We start from the raw sequence: 18,297 nt of genomic DNA on the forward strand, positions 1-18,297 counted from the left end.
TTGACAATGTTGACTGGAATACTCTCTTTCAAATTCTAAAGGTGGCAGGGGTAAAATACAGGGAGCGAAAGGCTATTTACAATTTGTACAGAAACCAGATGGCACTTATAAGAGTCGAGGGACATGAAAGGGAAGCAGTGGTTGGGAAGGGAGTGAGACGGTTGTAGCCTCTCCCCGATGTTATTCAATCTGTATATTGAGTAAGCAGTAAAGGAAACAAAAGAAAAATTCGGAGTAGGTATTAAAATCCATGGAGAAGAGATAAAAACTTTGAGGTTCGCCGATGACATTGAAATTCTGTCAGAGACAGCAAAGGACTTGGAACAGCAGTTGAACGGAATGGAAGGTGTCTTGAAGGGAGGATATAAGATGAACATCAACAAAAGCAAAACGAGGATAATGGAATGTAGTCGAATTAAGTCGGGTGATGTTGAGGGTATTAGATTAGGAAATGAGACGCTTAAAGTAGTAAAGGTGTTTTGCTATTTGGGGAGCAAAATAACTGATGATGGTCGAAGTAGAGAGGATATAAAATGTAGACGTGCAATGGTAAGGAAAGCGTTTCTGAAGAAGAGAAATTTGTTATCATCGAGTATAGATTTAAGTGTCAGGAAGTCATTTCTGAAAGTATTTGTATGGAGTGTAGCCATGTATGGAAGTGAAACATGGACGGTAAATAGTTTAGACAAGAAGAGAATAGAAGCTTTCGAAATTTGGTGCTACAGAAGAATGCTGAAGATTAGATGGGTAGATCACATAACTAATGAGGAGGTACTGAATAGGATTGGGGAGAAGAGGAGTTTGTGGCACAACTTGACCAGAAGAAGGGATCGGTTGGTAGGACATGTTCTGAGGCATCGAGGGATCACCAATTTAGTATTGGAGGGCAGCGTGGAGGGTAAAAATCGTAGGGGGAGACCAAGAGATGAATACACTAAGCAGATTCAGAAGGATGTAGGTTGCAGTAGGTACTGGGAGATGAAGAAGCTTGCACAGGATAGAGTAGCATGGAGAGCTGCATCAAACCAGTCTCAGGACTGAAGACCACAACAACAACAACAACAACATATTTAGTGTGACCGTAGTACATAAAGGAGAAACTCCTGTGGACGGATATTGAGGCGTCCGTCCTGCCACGACCACGATTTACGGCTCAAAACAAGCTGTTCTGAAAGCACTTCCATTTACTGTAGAGAAAAGTGACAGTGAAATGCTTAATATAGTTGTTGGATCACAAACAGTTTGAAATACGACGAAACTGGATTAACAGATCCTGAAGCGGAGTTTAGCTGCTTCAGCTCCAAAATCAGGTTTTTCGTATGATCTCAGTATTAATGTGTATTGGTTATGGCTTCAACGCCCTGAATGAACACTAATTATGGAACATATGAAAGGAAGTTAGAGATACAGCAGAAAAAATTAAGGCCACTTGATAATGATGTCTGGGCTCAACAGACCTACGGAACGTGATAGATAGTTCATATTTTACTTATTTTTTGTTACGAAGAGTTTTTCCCAGCGATACTGCTATAGGTGATTAAAGTTGCTGTATAGCAAATGCTACACCGTCATATGCTTACACTTCTCTTTTTTTCTATGTTATAAAGTTTCCCTTTGTGTGCGGGGGCTTACAAGCTGAAGTAGGTACATTTTAAGTATTGTATAGGTGCATGGTAGAAACTGAGCTGGCAACACTGCTACTAGCAAGTTTTGCTATTTTGAAAGACGCACTCAAGGTGACCAACTCCAGCGCTTCATTTGGCATTTGTTTCACAACGTCGAAGATAATTTGCAGTAAGACACAAGATTTTATGTATTGTTTGTATTTCCAAACTATTCTCCCTATTCTTCATTTATTCAAAACTTTCATTGCCTCGTTTAACTGATCGTTTTGAAGCTGTATTATAATTTAAGATTTTTCCACTCCCAAAAACCTGCCACCCCCCCTCCCCGAGACCCACTCCAGAATGGGGTATCAAACTGACTACTTTCTTTCTTAAGTACCCTGTTCACTTGCAGGTAATCTCACTCACAAGTAATCTTCTTTCTCTCTTTTTACTAAGCTCATTTGTGGAGAGATCCGGTGACCTTGCTGGTCAAGGTAGGGTTTGGTAAGCACGGAGTCGATCAATAGAAAGTCTCGCATTGTGCAGGCGGGAATTATCTTGCCCAGGAAGATTTGCCATGAAGAGCTACAAAACTGGCCGTAGAACATCCTCGTTGTACCTTTGTGCTGTAAGGGTTCCGCACATTAGAACCACAGGGTTCCTGCTATGGAATGAAATGGCACCCCAGACAGTTACTCCTGCCTGTAGCGTCGTACGTTGGGCGACAGTCAGGTTTCCATCCCAACGCTCTCCGGGGCGTCTCGGTCTGGAATCCATTCAATGGTGCAGAATTGTTTCCAGTGATGAGCCCCACTTCGAGCCGAATCCCGATAACCAGCGGAGGCGAGACGGCTCTGGAGATGGCCCAGACAGTGGTGGGGTGACCACTGTGGCCTGCATTACGACCCGACAACCAGCAGTGACGGTCTGGCGTCCCATTTATTTTCATAGCAGGACAGCTTTGGTTGCCATCCGCCGCACACTTACAGCACAGCGGTACGTTGACGGTTTTGTACGTCCGGTTTTGTTGCCCATCTTGGAAAGGCGTTCTGCGTTTACATTTGAGCAAGAAAACGCGCGCCCACAAACGGCGAGGATTCCTACCGCTTGTCTTCGTCTTTGCCAAACCCAATCTTGGCCGGCAAGGTCGTCTGAACTCGCCCCATCTGAGAACTGAGAACGTTTGGAGCACTATGGGCAAGGCGCTCTCAGGATTTTGACGATATGGACAAAATGTGGCATCATATCCCTGACGAGGACATTCAACAATTCTATCGATCAGTGACAACTCGAATAACGGATTGCATGAGGGCGAGAGGTGGATCAACGCGTTATGACCTCGTTACATTTGTGAAGCTCTTTGCTAGCGATATATGACAATATGGAAATGGTGTCTGTTCTTTCGGACATGTCCTAAAGACCAGATACCATTGTTGATCTAGCAGCTATCGAAGAATCGAATTACAATGAAATCCCAACAATTAGCTGCTTAGAGGCGTTGATAAATATCAAATGGGACTGTTGAAAATGTGTGCCCCGGCCGGGAATCGAACCCAGGATGTCCTCCTTACATGGCAGACGCTCTATCTGGCTATCGAGGACCCATAGGATAGTGCGACTGTAGGGACTTATCTCTGGCACGCTCCCGGCGAGACCCACATTTCCAACTTACTGTCCAAACACTACACTTGTAGTGCCCTTGCCCACTATACTCATTACTCGCGGCAGTCAATCTACCGATTCCCTTAAGAGTTTGAGCAAAGTGAGGGCATCCCCACTGAAGAGGATCATTGGCTTGTAAGCATTATCTGTATGGTAGGTTTCTTTCGCACATGATCTTTTGAGTGCAAATGCGCTCACATTGCTCAAACTCTTACGAGAATCGGTAGATTGACTGCCGCGAGTAACGAGTACAGAGGGCAGGGGTACTATAAATGTGGTGTGTGGACAGTAAGCTGGAAATGTGGGTCTCACGTGGAGCGTGCCAGAGATAATGCCGGCACGGTAGCTCAGTGTGTTCGTTCAGGGGTTTAGCTGCCCTCTGTAATAAAAAGAAAAACTGAGTTAACGAATCAACGAAGATCGTCAACGGGTGTCATCAGACGTCCGCCCAAAACGAATTCAACGGACAATATAGAACAAAATGAGATCAACAAAAAGAAAAGCACTCAAATGATGTCTTGCAGAGATGTTGCCGTACCATACGGAATGTCACACTGTCCAGTTCCACATCATCCTTTGTGAAATACCGTACTGCGAGAACTATCGAATGTGTGCCTGAGCGTTCGTCGACAGGCTTCGCCGCAGTTAAGACGTCCCGCCCTCTACATTTCTTTTACTACCAGTGGGCGCGCCGGCCTCGGTGCCCGAGCGGTACTACCCGCTACAGTCCGGAACCGCGCGACTGCTACGGTCGCAGGTTCGAATCCTGCCTCGGGCATGGCTGTGTGTGATGTCCTTCGGTTAGTTAGGTTTAAGCAGTTCTAAGTTCTAGGGGACTGATGACCTCAGAAGTTAAGTCCCATAGTACTCAGAGCCACTTTTGAAGCAGTGGTCGCATGTTCCTCAACAGTTGTCGGTTGTTCGGAAGCAGTTGGCAGTAGTTCCTTAGCAAATGTCAGTTGTTCCTCAGCTGTTGTCAAGCAGAGTATAATAGAAAAGAATCCGGTCCCAAATCCTCTTCCCCAAAATAAATACAGTAGTAAAGGGGTGGAGGTAAATGCAACAAAGTAGCTCAGAGAATGAGAGAAATGCGGTGTACCTGCGTTGCTATGAGCCTCATTACAGGGGCTCGGCACAGTAGAAATGTTTGGAGATGAATTCAGAGCTAGTAAAGATTAACTTCAAGAAACCAATAGGTGTAGGCAAAATATGAACCTGATACGAACAAGGGGCCCTTTTTAATATCACGCTACATTTTGGTGTCTAAGACGACACGCTTATCTTAAAATAACTGAACACCTGGGGAAGTGTAGTACTGGGTGGCTGTGCTACTCACCGCACAGGGTAAGGACCGGTCGGTGCCCTCTCGCTGCGGCGTCGAGTTGCGGCTGAAGGAGCGGCCAGCTGGGGCGCCGCCCTCACACCGCATCCGGCACCCCGGCTACCGAGAGGGGGCTGCCACTACACACACATCACCCACTGTTGTGTGGCGCCCGCCGATCAAGATTTCACAAAAAATAACAAAAGAAATATTTTGGCATAAATCTTTCTACTTGTAAATGAGTAGGGCATGAATGTGGCTGTTTTACAGTATTTGACAGCTACATGGATACTTTGCAGATCACATTTAAGTTCCTGGCAGAGGATTCATCTAACGACCTTCATACTGACTTTCTATCATTCCAATCTCGAATAGCGCTGGGAAAAAATGAACATCTACATATTGCCGTGGGACCTGTCATTATCCTTATTTTATCGTAATGATCGTTCCTTCTTTTGTAGGTCGTCATCAATAAAAAATTTTCGCAGTCGGAGGAGAAAGTCGGTGATTTAAATTTTGTCAGAAGATTCCACCGAACGAAAAACTCCGTTATTTTAATGATTGCCACCCAAATACGCTATTTCTGGATCATGCAATACATGCTGCCTTCTTTCAACTATATCTATGTGCTCTGCTAATCCTATCTGGTAAGGATCCCAGACCACAAAGCAGTACTCCAAAAGACGACGGACAAGCATACCGTGGGCAGTCTCTTTACTAGATCAGGTACATTTTCTAAGTCTCCTGCCAATAAAACGCAGTCTTTGGTTAGCCTTACTCACAAAATTTTCTAAGTCTTTTTTTTATTTAGTTGCCCGTAATTGTAATTCATAGCTATTTAGTTGAATTTACGGCCTTTAGATTTGACTGATTTACCGTGTAGCGGAACATTAACGGATTCCTTGTAGCAGTCATGTGAATGCCCTCACACCTTTCGTTATTTAGGGTCAACTGCCAATTTTCGCACCATTCAGATATCTTTTCTAAATCGTTTTGCAATTTGTTTTGATCTACTGATGACTTTAGTAGAAGATAAATGACAGTATCATCTACAAACCACCTAAGACGGCAGCACAGATTATCTCCTTATTCGTTTATATACATAAGGAACAGCAGAGGGCGAACGCCAGAAATCACTTTCCGTCAGTTGCTACGAACTGTGACGGCTCAAACAGGATATCACGACTCCACTGACATTACTGAGACGATATTCCATAGGCACGCAATGTCAGTAGAAGCACTGGTTTATTTGTTCATCGTGCTCTTCTGAAGATAGTGAGATCAAATCCTTGTCGGAGTGCGGAATATTTCACTCTCGTCGAAGCTTCACACCTTTTAGTGATGTGAAGACTTACCAGTAACGACAAGCGTTTCGGATTACACGTTAAGCTGTAATTTTCCTCTCTGTAATAACATGACTGGTTTCGGTTACAAATAAACAAGTCCCAGCTACTGCGCGTAAACCTTGGTCAGCAAACTGATTCCGGCTGTGGAGAGAGAGTTAGAGAGAGAGAGACGAGAGAGAGAGAGAGAGAGAGAGAGAGAGAGAGAGAGAGAGAGAGAGGGAGGGAGGGAGGGAGGGGACGGGGGAGGGACCCACTACACGTACCTCTATACTGTGACCATTAATGCTCGTAGGAAAAACGATTTACACACACTAGACAACACAATCAGTACGGGAGCATACGTTGTGGAACGGACTCAGCCAGATGATCTGGAGCACTGCAGGGAGGGATACTAGAAGAGCCAAGGTTACACACGGTAAGAAGTGACGATGCACAGAAATAATATCAAGACAGACGACAGTAGCAGTGGTAGCAGGTCAGACGAAGTCGTTCAGGAGAAGAGGGACAGAAATGGAATGACTAAATGTAAAGTCACTGAAGTGTCATCAAAACAAATGTTCGTTAGACAGTAATATCAGGTGGTAGCATAAATGTATTAACTGAAGAGAGCACTCGCTGTTGTGTGGTGTAATCTAGCCTAGATGCTGAATGACGCCACCGGAGGGCGAGAGGCTCAAAGCGTGACACGGATTCTCGCCGCTGGATGGCGGATAGTAGTGGATATGATGTTGGCTATCTAGGAGCGAGAGGCTAAACATCTATCTGGGCTAATCCTTTCTGGACAGCTGTGGCGCTCCTAACGTGTCTTTCGTGAGGTCGCACCTTACTGCTATGGCGCGTTTGATTTTAAGTTATGGCTAGTGCCTGTTTAATTTCAAAAGGATTAAGCCCCACTCTAAACTGAAGCTACACTAATGCCCGTAACAGCAGTCATAGTTTGTTATAAGAGAGCCTGCTTAGTACTACGCGGTGCCAAGCTAATCAAGGTACTAAATGAGAGTTCAAATGGTTAAAATGGCTCTGAGCACTATGGGACTTAACTTCTGAGGTCATCAGTCCCCTAGAACTTAGAACTACTTAAATCTAACTAACCTAAGGACATCACACACATCCATGCCCGAGGGATGATTCGAACCTGCGAACGTAGCGGTCGCGCGGTACCAGACTGAGGCGCCTACAACCACTCGGCCATTCCGGCCAGCAACTGAGAGTTCCCTACTTTCATTAACATCGGGTGTAGCTTAGAGCGGCTGCTGTCTGCTTATTATGTGTACCCATTTGAATTATTAATTGCACACAATAGAGGAACGTTAAGCAGAGATGGTGAGTGCTCGTTTGTGTCGATTCTGTGAATTGTTTTTTTTCCGGTTCGGAGTTCACAGTGACTTTATTTTCAGTAATGCATTTCTGTTTTACTTTTTTGGCAATTCGTAATAGAGTGTTCAATAACAAATATGAAGAACTCAGAGTTTATAAAGGCTTTCCGATTAAATTTTATGGTAATGCATAAGTAATGTTTCCTTCTTTGGCTCTGTTTTTCTGTAAATGTCATTGTAAAATGGTGGTGTTCCTTGCAGTGTCCATAAATTTCGACAACATTGTCTTCGGTGTGCACCGATTTGGTGCGTTATTCAGGTTAAAATGAACAGTCGGGATCGCAATAATACTTGTTTACTTACAGGTTTCGGCTGATGTTAAAGCCATATTCAGAATTCTTGGCCTCCTATGGCTCGTGCTGGCGGATCCTCGGTTTAAGAACGTGGCATCGTGAGAAAACCGAGGATCCACCAGCACCAGCCGTAGGGGCCAATAATTCTGAAGATGTCTTTAACGTAAGCCGAAACATGTAAGTAAACAAATATTATTGCGATCCCGACTGTTGATTTCAATGTTCTTCCAGTGTAGCCTGGTCACTTATTCAGTTCTCTGTTACAGAGCAGGAGAGTTCCGCTTTTCTTGTGTACTGCTCTTCCGGCGCTCGACGTGGTGAGCGCCCTCGTTCGCACCCCTACACCCCTATCCAGCCGGTGCTGCTGGTATAGGTTCTTGCTTCTGGCACCTGGGTCACTGAACGGACATTGGGATCTAAATGTGTGCCGCATCGAGCAAAGTGTCTTTTAGAAAAAAGAAACGAAATGAAAAAGAAAATTTACAACGAAAAATTTGGTGTCATGCTTGGCTACTGGCAGCCAAAGACATAAGGCTCTCCACTACCCCCTCACGCTCTGTGCATGTTCCAGTGGTATAAGAGCACGGACGCCAGCAAAAACTTTACTGTTTCCTTAAAACGTAAAGTGTTAGTTGTATACTTTTCTAATTCCTAGTTTTACATTTACAAGGGACTGAGGCTGCAACATTCTTATAACTTCATAAAAATATAAGAAATCAAATGGGAAATACTGACGATTATGTAAAGTGTATCTTGCAAATCATGTGAACAGCCGTCTGATGATGAACTTGTCACTTCGAAACCGGTTACGGTGCTATTTACTTAAATAAATTGCACTATTAATAGTGGCTAGTTGCTGTCCTCTTCTTTGTAAGAATCAACCTACATTAATTGTACACAGCCACGGTCTCACTATGTCACTTTTAGACAAAATAGCAAGAGGAGAAAATGTGTTCTGTAGGTATGAGGGTTATGAGTAGAAGAAATAGAGGAGTCGGTAGGATGGGAGAATGTATGGGCGTTGGTGTGGATAGTTGGATGACAGAAGGTGAGGAAGAGTCTGGTGGTTGGGTGGGCCTGTGATACCAAGAAGGGAAGGGGGTGGAGGGGGGAAATGAGAGAGGGGCAGCCATGATGTGGAGTGGCATAGGTGGGGAACTATAGTTGGTGGGAGGGATAAATATTGGGGCGGATCTCACTGTCTGGGAGAATGATCCGGTTGAAACTGTGTTGGTATAGGATGTGGAGTGTGTAGGTGTATGGATGATGAAATGTGTTTTTAATGCATGCCACTTATGGAGTCTGGTGATTACAGGGGAATCAAAAGGATTATTCAACTCGGGTAAGCGTGTCGAGGTTTTCGATGTGGGCTGGGAAGGACGGGAAGTTGAGGAGTTAGCAGAGGATTCACACTGGGAATTCGATTCTCTCTTTTACCGGTTTTCCCACACTCCATGATGCACTAATGTACCGTGCTCTCCTCCAAATATAGGTTGTCACAAAGTTATACCTCCAACTTAGGCCGATGTTTAAATTTAGTAGACTTCTCTTGTCAAGGAATGCCGTAATTTGCCAGTGATAGTCAATTTTTAGTACGTCGTTGCGAGTTGCAGTGAGCCCTCGCCAGTGCCTGTGCTATCGAATACCGCTGCAGACTTTGATGTGCCGTTGCAATCTTCGGACGATACCACATATTGCACCATTTTACATTGTCAAATGCATTTTGTTAGTTCGAAAACCCTATGAACTTGTCTTGATTTTTCTTATCTAGCTTCCACTATTAAGTACAGCGTCGGAACTGTCTATGTAGTGCCTACATCTTTTCCAGAAAGTCATCGAACAGATTCTGAATACTGTTTTACATTCTACTGTATATTATTCTTGTCAACAACTTGGATGCATGACGTGTTAAGCTGACTGTGCGACAGTTCTGGCACATATCTCTCCTCACTACCTTCGGAGCTCTGTGGATGATGGTTTCCCGAATGTCTAATTGTGTACCTCCACGCTTATAGATTCTGCAAACTTTAAATAGTCATTTGTTTGCCATTCCGTCAATGATTTTAGTATTTCCAGTGGAGTGTTATCTATGCCTTATGCCTTCTGGGATAGCAAGACATCAAAAGCTCGTAGTCTAATACCCGATCGCCTTTGTCTTCCGTATCGACTAACGTTTCGCTTTCTGTCAAGTTATCAGAGAGTTTATCCCTCTCGTAGAAGCCTTCAGTGCTCACCTTACACGCATTCACTCTCTCCTCGTGTGTTGAACAGTTCGTTTCCTTTTCCACTCTATAACGCTGGCGCCAACGCTTTTAACGTCACAGAAGATTTTTCTACATGTTGAATTAGTCCTTCCGATGATTATTACCTACCAGATTTCTTCATATTTTTCCCACAGCCTGGCTTCCTTGGACTTCCAGTTTGTGTGAATCCAGAGGAAATTAAACTGCTGTTCTTGGCCATTTGTGTGCTATCTTCTCTAGTCTAGTATCTCTTGTGCTCTGCAGGATTGTTTTGGAAATTACCTTCCTTCTACACGTATTTCTCAGTTCGACTTCTGTGATTACATTGGTGAAACCTTTGCATCAGACAGTATCAGGAAGCTTTACACGAGAATATGTCAGTCGCTGGGTGTCTAAGTTTTCATCTTTCTCTTGTATATATGGTTCTCGGGCGAGACGTCGGATGTCATAATGAAAACTCCACAATATTTCATCAGCGCAACTGGCCGACATCTTCAGGTGCGACGAACACACTGCTAAGGTATGACTAGAGCCCCCTATTTATGTCAGTCTTAGGAAGGAAGTGCGCATGCGTGGAGGCGCCAAATTCGATGGCCAATAGTGACGATATTGTGGAGTTTTCACTATGACATCCGACGTCTCGCCGGAGAACCACTTATACAAAATATCCGTCGGGGAAGCCTCAGGCAACACAACTTTATCTTATTTGCAGCCATTTACAAATGACGTACCACCTAGGGACCGCGACTGATCGTGTTTTCACACTATCGATTTGGTATTATATTAACAAAGTTTTAACAATGTTACAGCTTTATATATGTGTAAGCTAGGAAATGGAAATCCTTTAACACTGCTTAATACTCATGTATTAAGAAAAAAGGAAAACTGGAAAGAGTTTAGATTTATAGAGTATCACCACCGTTGGTGTCCAGATGGAAATACCTCAAAGACATTCAACCTCGCGCTCCTGGCCAGCCACCACCATATCTACTACTACTCGCGAAACAGGGGCGATTACGTCAGAAATACTCCGCTCCTCTCACCCTCAGATACACCTAGGTTAGGTCACCCCACACAGCAGTGTGCCAATTTCTGTATTTCTCTTGTTGTTGTTGTTGTGGTCTTCAGTCCTGAGACTGGTTTGATGCAGCTCTCCATGCTACTCTATCCTGTGCAAGCTTCTTCATCTCCCAGTACCTACTGCAGCCTACATCCTTCTGAATCTGCTTAGTGTATTCATCTCCTGGTCTCCCTCTACGATTTTTACCCTCCACGCTGCCCTCCAATGCTAAATTTATGATCCCTTGATGCCTCAAAACATGTCCTACCAACCGATCCCTTCTTCTAGTCAAGTTGTGCCACAAACTTCTCTTCTCCCCAGTCCTATTCAATACCTTCTCATTAGTTACGTGATCTACGCACCTTATCTTCAGCATTCTTCTGTAGCACCACATTTCGAAAGCTTCTATTCTCTTCTTGTCCAAACTAGTTATCGTCCATGTTTCACTTCCATACATGGCTACACTCCATACAAATACTTTCAGAAACGAATTCCTGACACTTAAATCCATACTCGATGTTAACAAATTTCTCTTCTTCAGAAACGATTTCCTTGCCATTGCCAGTCTACATTTTATATCCTCTCTACTTCGACCATCAGCAGTTATTTTATCCCTAAATAGCAAAACTCCTTTACTACTTTAAGTGTCTCATTTCCTAATTTAATTCCCTCAGCATCACCCGATTTAATTTGACTGCATTCCATTATCCTCGTTTTGCTTTTGTTGATGTTCATCTTATATCCTCAAGACACTGTCCATTCCGTTCAACTGCTCTTCCAAGTCCTTTGCTGTCTCTGACAGAATTACAATGTCATCGGCGAACCTCAAAGTTTTTACTTCTTCTCCATGAATTTTAATACCTACTCCAAATTTTTCTTTTCTTTCCTTTGCTGCTTACTCAATATACAGATTGAATAACATCGGGGAGAGGCTACAACCCTGTCTCACTCCTTTCCCAACCACTGCTTCCCTTTCATGCCCCTCGACTCTTATAACTGCCACCTGGTTTCTGTACAAATTGTAAATAGCCTTTTGCTCCCTGTATTTTACCCCTGCCACCTTCAGAATTTGAAAGAGAGTATTCCAGTTAACGTTGTCAAAAGCTTTCTCTAAGTCTACAAATGCTAGAAACGTAGGTTTGCCTTTTCTTAATCTTTCTTCTAAGATAAGTCGTAAGGTTAGTATTGCCTTACGTGTTCCAACATTTCTACGGAATCCAAACTGATCTTCCCCGAGGTCCGCTTCTACCAGTTTTTCCATTCGTCTGTAAAGAATTCGCGTTAGTATTTTGCAGCCATGACTTATTAAACTGATAGTTCGGTAACTTTCACATCTGTCAACACCTGCTTTCTTTGGGATTGGAATTATTATATTCTTCTTGAAGTCTGAGGGTATTTCGCCTGTCTCATACATCTTGCTCACCAGATGGTAGAGTTTTGTCATGACTGGCTCTCCCAAGGCCATCAGTAGTTCTAATGGAATGTTGTCTACTCCCGGGGCCTTGTTTCGACTCAGGTCTTTCAGTGTTCTGTCAAACTCTTCACGCAGTATCTTATCTCCCATTTCGTCTTCATCTACATCCTCTTCACTTTCCATAATATTGTCCTCAAGTACATCGCCCTTGTATAAACCCTCTATATATTCCTTCCACCTTTCTGCCTTCCCTTCTTTGCTTAGAACTGGGTTGCCATCTGAGCTCTTGATATTCGTACAAGTGGTTCTCTTCTCTCCAAAGGTCTCTTTAATTTTCCTGTAGGCAGTATCTATCTTACCCCTAGTGAGACAAGCCTCTACATCCTTACATTTGTCCACTAGCCATCCCCGCTTAGCCATTTTGCACTTCCTGTCAATCTCATTTTTGAGACGTTTGTATTCCTTTTTGCCTGCTTCATTTACTGCATTTCCCCTTTCATCAATTAAATTCAGTATTTCTTCTGTTACCCAAGGATTTCTATTAGCCCTCGTCTTTTTACCTACTTGATCGTCTGCTGCCTTCACTACTTCATCCCTCAGAGCTACCCATTCTTCTTCTACTGTATTTCTTTCCCCCATTCCTGTCAATTGTTCCCTTATGCTCTCCCTGAAACTCTCTACAACGTCTGGTTCTATCAGTTTATCCAGGTCCCATCTCCTTAAATTCCCACCTTTTTGCAATTTCTTCAGTTTCAATCTGCAGTTCATAACCAATAGATTGTGGTCAGAATCCACATCTGCCCCTGGAAATGTCTTACAATTCAAAACCTGGTTCCTAAATCTCTGTCTTACCATTATATAATCTATCTGATACCTTTTAGTATCTCCAGGATTCTTCCAGGTATACAACCTTCTTTTATGGTTCTGTAAGTAGGCTGTTTATGTTTTTTTGGTAATGCCACCTCTGTATGAAAATCACTGGCTGTGCTGTGTGCAGCCTGTGACTGCTTTGCATTGTTGGAATACTCGCCATTGTAGTGCTAGGCAGCTGGCTGTGAACAGCGCGTAGCGTTGCGCAGTTGGAGGTGAGCCGCCAGCAGTGGTGGATGTGGGGAGAGAGATGGCGGAGTTTTGGAATTTGTCAGGAACTGCTATATATATATATATATATATATATATATATATATATATATATATATATATATATATATATATATATCAAGGTAAATACATTGTTTGTTCTCTATTAATATCTTTCATTTGCTAACTATCCCTATCAGTAGTTAGTGCCTTCCATAGTTTGAATCTTTTATTTAGCTGGCAGTAGTGGCGCTTGCTCTATTGCAGTAGTGGGAGTAACCAAGATTTTTGTGAGGTAAGTGATTTGTGAAAAGTACAGGTTAATGTTAGTCAGGGCCATTCTCTTGTAGAGATTATTGAAAGTCAGATTGCGTTGCGCTAAAAATATTGTGTGTCACTTTAAGCACAGTCGTATGTATAAATTGATAAAAGGGGACGTTTCATATGTCGACCCTTAGCCTAGGATACCTCACTGGAATCTTCTGATTTTTCTTGTAGTTTGTGTAATTAGTGTAGATTTTGTTTATTGCTAGCGCGTAATTACAGAGAGAATTTCCATTGTAGTTGTAGTTTTTCATTGTTGTACAGTAAAACAGTTGTGGCATGTATGTAGATTTGCACCAAGTATTTCGCAGCTGCAATTAACTAGATATTATTTTCAGTGTTATGTTAATGTGTTCTCTTATTTTTGCTCTTCAAATTGTGTTTTTCTGTGTTGTCGTGTGAAATACTGTGACAATAATGGCGTGTGAAAAACGTAATACTAGGCTCCAAAGTAAACTGAGAAATGACAGTAAAGACGAAAGCAGTGTATTAGCGCCACCGAGTAATGAATTAACTAATGTTCAAAGTAGTAATTTGGTAATTGTGCATAGGGAAATGGAGCGGGCGGCAAACAATGGTGTAGACAGTGAAACAATTAGAGAACAGGGAAGCATTATCGATCGATCGGTCGGCAACAGCTCGCCTCAGGAATCCGAAATGACAGGAAACAATCTCGCAAATATTGTGGACTCAGGTTTTGGGTCCTCACCGTTTTCTCAAATGAGTCAAGACACATTTTCTGCTTGTCAAAATGTGAATGTTGCCGGTGCAACTTCACTGCCGAATAGCACTGAGGAACATGTTTCAGACACCAGTGCACTGTTATTACAACTAATGCAACAAATGGGACAAAAGCTTCAAAAGTTAGACATAATGGAACAAAATCTTCAAAAGTTAGACATAATGGAACAAAATCTTCAAAAGTTAGACACAGTGGAACAAAATCTTAAAAAGTTAGACACAATGGAACAACACCAGAGACAAACACAGCAACAGTTAGACGCAATGGAACAAAATCTTCAAAAGTTAGACACCACACTTGAACAAACACGTGAGGATTTAACTAATGAGTTACATCACATTGAATCGAAATGTCAAAAAGTCTGTAATGATGTAAAAACACAAATTTGTGAGCATTTTCAACCTATTTTTTCGCGGCATGAAAATGCATTACAGAATCACGAAGCAGCCATAAAAGAACTGCAAATTATTGTTCATGAAAATCATGAGACCTTGCAAGCTAAAATTGACTCAGTTGCATCTACCGATTCGGTTACGCAACTTGCAAAAACCCAGGAAAACTTAAAGGACACAGTAGAAAGACACATGGAGGAAATTAGTACATTATCAGAGAAAGTAGTTGAACTTTCGGATCAGCTAAATAATTTATCTACGAAGGTAGATGATAATCTGAACGACACAAAACCGGTAGTCTTTAATGACACAGAAGAGAGCGAACAAATTAGGAAACTGAAACAAAATCTGAATCAAATTAATACGCAACACCAAAGAGAAATCCGCGAAGTACAAGATCAGCTGACACAGGTAATACAAGAATTACGTATTTCAGAGGACACTCGAGCCCCAATACGGGAAGAGGGACATAGAAATACGGATCAACCACAAAATAATAACACAGGACACTTCGGAAATTATGAAAGAAATTGGCAAGGCACACCGAATTTTGAGATGGAACCGCCGACACGACGTAACAATGACCGATATGCTACTCGCCGACACGATGATTTTGACTATAAGCTGTTCATTACTACACGTAAATTCAAAACGTTTAAGAATTCTGCCAACGACATTCATCCACAAGCATGGCTCCATCAATTCTCTCATTGTTTTCCTCCCAACTGGTCATTGGAGCACAGGTTAGAATTTATGTGTGGCTACTTAGAGAATGAACCAGCTGTAAGAATGCGATCGGTCATTCACGATTGCCACAGTGAAGGAGAATTTTACCATGCCTTCCTCTCAGCATATTGGTCTCAAGCTACACAAGACCGAGTAAAACATAGCATCATAATGATGAAACATTTCGAACAATCTGAATTTTCCAGTCTTGTGAAATATTTTGAAGACATGTTACACAAGAATCAGTATCTTTCAAACCCATACAACCCCTCAGAACTCATCCGCATTTGCTTAATCAAACTGCCTGAACATTTACGACATATTATTTTGGCAGGACGTTGCAAAGACCACATTGAAGCATTTCAAGGACTCTTACAAGAACTGGAAATTGACACTGACAATCGCGGAACGCACGAGCACAACAATTACAGATCACATCCGTCGCAATTCCGCGATGAAAGAAATAATAACTGGACGCGACAAGGCTATTCTCACAATACAAATCGTGACCGAAACAGACACCACCCGTATGACAACCGTTGGCAGAGTAGTAATAATTACAGGGAAAGATCACCTCTCCGCGGTAATGATTATCACAGAGACAATCAGAGGAACAGACAATATGGAAACCAAAACAGTTATTATTACGGGAGACAGAATAACTTTAGACGCAATGGTCCACCGTGCAGTGATAATTCAGGGAGAAATTCTCCACCACTTAAACGAGAAGAAAGAAACTACAGGAACTACCGACATGACGACAGACGATATGATCGTAACGACAGACCTGAATTGCATCAGAACTGGCGGGATTTAAACAGGGCAGGGCCCTCTCGTCATGGTGAATTTGTAGAAGTTAGGTCTCCAAACCCCAATAACGACGCGCGCCAACAAAGAGACAATAGGCAATGACTCATACCGCTGGCAGCCACAAAACGCACGTGTGACACTAACGACGCAGCTGCCGTAGCAAGTAATTACGTAAAAATGGAAGACATTAGGGACATCTTACTCCAGGAACACGACGTAAAACTTAACAACATTGCATATCCTGTGATTCACATTACTGTAAATGACGTAAAATTTACGGCAGTACTTGACTCTGGCAGTCTCATTTCAGTAATTAGTGAAACAGCTTTTAGCAAATGCAACAAATCGAACGATTGCCCCACACTTCCGTTACGTAAGATTAAATTACAAGGTGCAATATTTGGAAAAAGTGTAGATGTACGCCAACAAACCTACTTAGAATTCTTTTGTCAAAGCCACAGCTTCTCTATGAACTTTCTTATTGTTCCATTATTGTCGACGGAAATTATACTGGGAGTAGACTTTTTGAATAAATACAAAGCAATCTTAAGCTTTCACGATGCTGAAATAAGTTTAGAAAAAGAAGGTAAGTCAGTAGCTTTGAATTTTGAAGATTGGCTCTAAAACCATGACGAAGAAATTAATCGGCTTTACCTCCTGTTAGACAACAGTTCTGAATTTTCGACGGAACTTGACACTAACAATCACTCTGCAAGTACTGACAGGGGTGATATCGACGGCGCACTTGATACTAATGAGTTAATTCAGAATAAAATTCAAACAATTGGGAATTGTAATGACACTGATAGGCAGAACCTTTTTGAGATTTTACAAGCACATTCCACAGTTTTTACTCACAAAACAGGAACAATCAAGGGATTTCAATACCAATTTCGTGTTCGTGAGCATACTAAATTTTGTGTTAGACCATACGTAATTCCGGCGCATTATAGGGACCGTGTTAGAACAGAAATACAATCTATGCTTGACGAGGGCATTATTGAGCCTGCAGTAAGCTCATACAACAATCCATTACATCTTGTTGAGAAGAAAAATGGATCAATCAGGCTTGTCTTAGATTCGAGACAAATTAATACTATCATTATTCCTGAAACAGACAGGCCGCAAACGTTGGAAGAACTTCTTCAAAATTTCAATGGTGTAAACGTGTTGTCTTCGATTGATCTCAGATCCAGCTTTTATCAGATCGATCTTCATCCAGAATGTACAAAATACACAGCTTTCCTTTGTTTCGGCGTTTGTTATCAGTTTCGGAAACTTCCTTTTGGTTTGAACATTTCTTCAGCAGCATTCATTCGCGGGCTAAATTCCATATTACCTGAGTTCTTAAAACGTCACATCACCTTATATGTGGACGATATTCTAATAGCAGAAGCTTCATGGGAACAACATAATCGGATCCTCAACAGTTTGTTACGTATTTTTGCAGAATCTGGAATTACAGTTAACTTGGAAAAGTCTGAATTCGGTAGGTCAAAGGTGAGGTTTTTGGGACATATTATTTCTTCTGAAGGCATTCAGCCGGATCCTGAAAAGTTAGAAGCAATCAGAGCCACATTCCAGTTCCATCCACAAAAAGACAAGTCCGTAGTTTTCTAGGTCTCGTAAATTTTTACCGTCGTTTTCTGATTATGCAAATCCTTGTTACACCAAAACTTTGTTCTCTCACTGGAAAAAATACTATTTGGAACTGGGACGAACAAGCACAATTGGAATTCAGTTCTTTGAAAGAATCGCTACTTAACGCGCCAATACTAGCTCATCCAGATCTGTCACAAGATTTCTGCCTTAGCACGGATTCTTCTAAAGTCGGACTTGATGCCCATTTATTTCAAGAAGCCATAGAAAATGACACTACTGTTCAGAAAACCATTGCTTTT

The 18,297-nt window shown here is 42.3% G+C and overlaps 1 long non-coding RNA gene across 1 annotated transcript in view; it reads right to left on the reverse strand.

Annotated features, from left to right (window-relative positions):
• The window catches only part of LOC126237511 (uncharacterized), a 48,921-nt gene that overhangs the window by 20,912 nt on the left and 9,712 nt on the right, over positions 1-18,297 (reverse strand). The window contains exon 2 of the long non-coding RNA XR_007545093.1: positions 4,606-4,730. This is a non-coding gene — a long non-coding RNA (uncharacterized LOC126237511). The remainder of the gene's footprint in view (positions 1-4,605; positions 4,731-18,297) is intronic.

The sequence above is a fragment of the Schistocerca nitens genome, chromosome 2, assembly GCF_023898315.1.
Source record: "Schistocerca nitens isolate TAMUIC-IGC-003100 chromosome 2, iqSchNite1.1, whole genome shotgun sequence".
In the NCBI taxonomy this organism is placed as follows: domain Eukaryota; kingdom Metazoa; phylum Arthropoda; class Insecta; order Orthoptera; family Acrididae; genus Schistocerca; species Schistocerca nitens.